Consider the following 6000-nt stretch of genomic DNA (forward strand, 5'->3'; position numbering starts at 1 on the left):
TGTTTTTGTTTTTGGGTCACACCCAGTGATGCATAGGGGTTACTCCTGGCTCTGCACTCAGGAGTTGCTCCTGGCGGTGCTCAGGGGACCATATGGGATGCTGGGAATTGAACCCGGGTCGGCCGCGTGCAAGGCAAATGCCCTACCCACTATGCTATCTCTCCAGCCCCACAGCTCACATTCTTATTCCAGGCCAGGAGCAACCATTGCCTTTTTCATGAAAATCAGCCTGGGCCTAGTGACAGTGGAGGGTCTTCATGAATTTTCTGTGGCTCTTCATGGGTTAAAATGGGGCTTTCTGTTTGATGACTAATTTTAATTTTTGCAAGATGCAACACAAGCAGAGGCCCGGTTGGAGGCCCATTTGGCAGTGAGATGTGTGGTAAGTTTCTTCTTGTAGCTCTTCGGACCACCCTCCGATAGCAAGGACCCCTCCTTTTTTTTTCTTTTTGGGTCACGCCCAGCGATGAACAGGGGTTACTCCTGGCTCTGTACTCAGGAATTACTCCTGGTGGTACTCAGGGGACCATATAGGATACTAGGAATTGAGCCCAGATTGGCCATGTGCAAGGCAAATGCCCTACCTTCTTTCTGTGCTATTGCTCTAGCCCCAAGGACCCTCTCTTGAGCTGTCTCCTGGCCAAGACTCCAAAGGAACCCTTTGGTCAGTAACATAGCTGGCCTCAGGACTGAGCAGAAGGCTCTTGGAGAACAAAGATGGAACTTTCTTGCCACACAGGAGGTTAGGTGGAAAGTGAGCACTTCTACTCATGGTTATCCTGACTGTCCTAGTTATCCACCCCCTGAGCCATCTCACAAGGCTCTCTGTGGATTAGAACCAACAGTGCCTATGGTGTCACCTACACTGGCCAGGCTAGGACGGGGCTCCCGTGACAGCTCTGTAGTCAGTGAAGCAGAACCTGGACGCAACCTTGGAGACTCAAGAATGCTGGTATTTGGAAAACCCTACCCTCCCACACCCGAGGGGCAGCGGGTGGAAAGGCACTGACAGAGCCGTAGGAACCGGCCAGTCCGGCTAAACCAGGCCTCTCCGCTCCCTCCGTGTAAGACACTTTACACAAGTTGGTGCCTCAGTTTCCTTATCTGGGCATAGTGATGATTTCAAAGATTTGCTGCTTCAATGTTTCTAGACGTGAATTCCAGTGTGTATGCTGCCTGGGGTGGGGGTGGGGAGTGTGAGTGTCCTGGCAGCACTCAAAGCTGGTGGCAAAAGAAGACCTCCTGGGGCTGGAGCAATAGCATAGCGGGTAGGGTGTTTGCTTTCCACTCAGCCAATCCAGGTTTGTTTCCCAGCATCCCATATGGTCCCCTGAGCACTGCCAGGAGTAATTCCAATTCCTGAGTGCATGAACCAGGAGTAACCCCTGAGTATCGCTGGGTGTGACCCCAAAAAGCAAAAAAAATATATAAAATAGAAGAAGAAGAAGAAGAAGAAGAAGAAGAAGAAGAAGAAGAAGAAGAAGAAGAAGAAGAAGAAGAAGAAGAAGAAAAAGAAGAAGAGGAGGAGGAGGAGGAGGAGGAGGGGGAGGAGGAGGAGGAAGAGGAGGAAGAGGAAGAGGAAGAGGAAGAAGAAGAAGGGGAGGAGGAGGAAGAAGACCTCTCACCTGCGGCAGCAGGGTTGGAGGCCCAAGTGGGGAGCCTACGTACCTCAAGTTAATGGCCACCAGGAGCTCCTACCTGCCTCCCCATTCCTTTGCACACCCCTATGACAATCACTGTTGGTGGTGATGTTGGCCTATCGTGAGCACCTCCTGCACCTGGCAATGTGCCTGCACAGATCAGCCATCCCCTGCCTGCAGATCCTACAGGGTCCTCTCCCTGCCCTACCTGCTCAACCCTGCCCAGCGATTTTTGACCGAGCATGATGTTGGTGTGGGCACAGCATGCTTAAATGTCTAGCTTACAAACTCAACTGGAACATGCTGGAATAAACTGCTCTGCTTCCCTGAAGGCTGAGTTCGGTTCTAGAACTCTGTCTCTGAAGTGGCATACCAGAACATGGCCACCTGGAACCAACCCTCTTTCCCCCTCTCTTCGCCCCCCCCCCCCCCCGCCTTGCTCTGTCCCTCTTATGTGAGGGGTGTACCTCAGCCTATTTGTCCAGGTGCAGTTGATCCTCTGCCCCACAGACAGTCCCCACAGTCTCCCTGGGCCCAGGGCAAACCTCGAATCTGTTGACATTTTGTGACCCCGCCCCCCACCACATCTTTGTTATTATGCCATATGCCATCCTCATCCTAAATTCTCATCCTCTGCCTATCAGATAACAGTGGAATTATTTTTTTTTATTTTTTTGCTTTTTTGGGTCACACCCAGCAGCAATGCTCAGGGGTTACTCCTGGCTCTGCACTCAGGAATTACTCCTGGCAGTGCTTGGCGGACCATCATATGGGATGCTGGGAATAGAACCTGGGTCAGCTGCGTGCAAGGCAAACACCTTACCCACTGTACTATCGCTCCAGCCCCAAACAGTGAAATCTTTGCCCCGGTTTGTAAGAATCCAAAACTCGTCTCCAGGCAAATTCCACAGGAGCCCAGACATTGTCACAGGTCCTACAGGGGGCGAAATTGCTCCACTGGCTAGAGAACTCTGCTGGGAACACTGCTTCCTGCCCAGAATGTGCAGCAGGCAGGAAATTCCAGTGTGTTGGGTGCTGAGAACCCAGTCTAGAGGGAAGGGGACTCCAGCGGGGATCAGAGAGAGCCTCCCCTCCCTGGAAAGTCCTGGCTAGGGATGCTTCCCTGCAGCTGTCTTCCACAGTGACGGGTCTCACGGAACACCTGATTCCTCTGACTTAGTCCCGTGGACTTTTAGAACAGAGCTAAGCCCTCTTCACCCTGTGTGGGCCCTGGAGAAGCAACGACTCCCTCCTCTCTGACTGTCAAGGGACCCTGAGGCTGTGTACCTCTAGGAACACCTCTGATGATGCCTGCTCCTGGCCGCTGAGTGTCTGAGTCTGTCATGTGGACTCTGGGGTGCCTGACGGTGCCTGTGTCCACAAAAGTTCTGGCAGTGTGGGGTTAACAAATACACTCTGATGGTCTCAGGTGCCTTGCGTGTGTGCTTAGGAAAAATAGCTCATAGGCCTCTGCTTTCATGGGTGTTTTGATAGGAGGAGAGTTAAAGTGGTTTTTTACTCACTGGCCAAAGACTGCACTGCTCAAGTATCGGAAAGGGCAAGTCTGCAAGGAATGCAGACATGGCCGGTGGGTCCTGGGATTTGCTGCTCTAGGTTAGTGTGATTGACAGTGCTTCCCTTACCTCTGAAGCTCAAGAAACCAGGACTCACAAACGGACTCGTCAAGCGAATGGATGCTGCCTTCTTCTTTTTTTTTTTTTGGTTTTTGGGTGATGCTCAGGGGTTACTCCTGGTTAATGCACCCAGGAATTACTCCTGGTGGTGCTTGGGGGACCATATAAGATGGTCATCATCCCATGTGGGAATCAAACCCGGGTATACCACATGCAAGGCAAATGCCCTACCCACTGTGCTATCGCTCCAGCCCTGCAGTCTTCTTCTGATTTCTTTGGGAGAACCAAAGCTGAACCTTGGGGGAAACAAAATCACCTGACGTAACGGGAGCAACTCTAGCTTCACAGGGTAAAGAAGTCCAGGAGGAGAGAGACCTATCCTCTAACTGCCAAGGGCATGCTGAAGGGTGACCAATGTGGGGCTGGCAGGTGGTCTAGCAGTCAGCACTGCAGATACAGTGTCAGCATCTCCCCACCTACCCCAGCCCCAGCAGTGCCCGCTCCCAGGCTGAGGTTCACAATAACATCCATGACTAGGCTTAAAAAGAATACATGTGGGGTCCTCCAGCCCAAGGAGAAGACACAGAATGAAGGACCTCCTCCGGAAGAGTCTGTGTGAAGAGGTGTGCTGGACATGCAGTCCAGCACCAGAGTGAAGAGCAATAGCGAACCAGTGCTCAATTGGGTTGCATTGGCAGAGGCACAGTATCTGGGACAAGGGAGGTGCAAGTATTCTTCTGTTAGATTTCCCCAAAATATAGCCACACTGATCATACTTAAAGGATAGTCAGATGGTGTGAAGTATCACAATATTTAAAATAGTTGATGGAGAAGAACCAAGAAATGCCAGAAGCCTGGCTTGGCCCTTTCCCGGCCCTGGGCAGTGGGGAGAACATGGGAAAGGGAAGTTCCTCTTCTGTAAGCAGAAACATCACACAAGGGGATATGGGAAGGAGTGAACCCCCTTAAAACCTGATTGGGTGAATCTACACATATTTGTTTGCTAGGACTGCCATAATTATTAAGGGGTGGAGAGTGCTTAACATAGGGGTTTGCGTGCTCACAGATCTGGGACTGCACATCAGTCATCTGGGACTTCTCTTTAAGTGACTCACGTCTTCCCGTGGTTGTTCCTCAGAGTGTCTACATCTTTGTCTCCTCAGGACATCAGTCACATTCCCCTGACAGCCCCTTTCTCCCACCTATAAAGTAGTAGCATCGCTACTTCTTTAAAGGACATCTCCGAGTTCCAGCACATTCTGAGGGACTAGGAATATTGTGCTGGCTATCATCCTGGCTATTGATCCAGCATATGGATTTTGGAGGGGGCGCAGTTCAGTCCTATGTCAGCTCAGGCTCGAACCGTGTGAGGCATTGTTCTGTCCTGTGTGCAGAAAAGGGAGGCCCACCTCTGAGTAAGTGTCTGGTGCCACCTCAACTTCCTCACCCAGAAAGGGCTGCTCTCTCCACATGTCCTTATTAGTAGGAGGGTCTGGGTTTCTCCTCATGAATTTTTCCTGCCACATTTCTGTCCCAGGCAGCACCTTGACTCAACCCATCACCTACAACACACACACCCAGTTGCTCCCTGAATCTGTGGACAATGTCTCAGGATCCCTCTCAAGACCTTGGAAGGCATCAAATCAAATAACCCTCTCTGCTTTTTACATGGAGTCCAGAGGGGTCCAACCTGGGGCTGTTTGACTGTGAGACTGGCTAACAGGTGACACTGTCCCCCTCAGTGACCAAAATGCCCTCTTCCTTCTCTTTCTGTGTCCTCTGCCCATGTTTTCCGACTCCGGCTAGAAGCTCAGAGCTCTCCCAGGTCCCTAGTTAGGGCCACCTACTAGGCCAGCTGGGATAATCAGGGCCCAGTGGTCAGCTCCTGAGTCAGGCCTGCCCCTCGGGCCCCAGGCGAACAGGCGCTGGAGGATGGAGGATCTTGCCATCCCCAGCAGTGACCAAGGGAGTCCCCAGGCTGAGCACATGGGGAGAGGGCTCTGCTGTGGAGGCAACATTTGTTGGCTCTTTTTTTCTTCTAATGTTCAAGCTGTCAAAAAAGTATGTTTGCTGAGTTGGGATGTTTGTTTTGGATTGTTGTTCTCTGGAACAACATTGAAGGGGCGGAGATGCCTGTTTGTCACAGCCGGGATAGCGGGTGCGGGGTGGGGGGAGCTGTGGGCACCCCAGCTTCCCGGAAGGCAGCCCTAACTATGCTCATGGAGGCAGATGCTTCTGTGCCGAAGGGACTCAGGGGCTACAAGCACATTCCTCAAAAGCTTGTCTTTTGTTTGAACGCCTTCCCTGGGTGCCAGGGGATCATGGTCTAGGGCAGAGTGGACTGTCCAGAGGTCATTTCTGGTCTCCACTCTACCCATCCTCTGCAGCCAAGCCTGGTTTGGGGGGCCTGGATGCAGGGCTTGCCACAGAGCCATGCATCTGTCTTGGCCTAGCTTCTCCCGGTTGCTGGGTCTTGCCTGTTGTGAGTGGCAACTGGGCCTCAGTGACACTTTGTGTCATCAGATATGAAGCAGATCACTGACAAGTCTGGACTGGGGAGAAGAGAAGAAATAAAACCTGTCATCAATGCACCTCAAGAAGCAAAGGGTAAGAATGTCTCTGCTGGGATATTTAGTCCTTATCAGAGGGAAGTCCCTGGTCAGGGGCCACCCTACTTCTTGCCTCGAGGTCCACTGGAATCCCCTCCCTTATGGCCTGGACCTCAG

The sequence above is a fragment of the Sorex fumeus genome, unplaced genomic scaffold, assembly GCF_029834395.1.
Source record: "Sorex fumeus unplaced genomic scaffold, SorFum_2.1 ptg000122l, whole genome shotgun sequence".
In the NCBI taxonomy this organism is placed as follows: Eukaryota; Metazoa; Chordata; class Mammalia; order Eulipotyphla; family Soricidae; genus Sorex; species Sorex fumeus.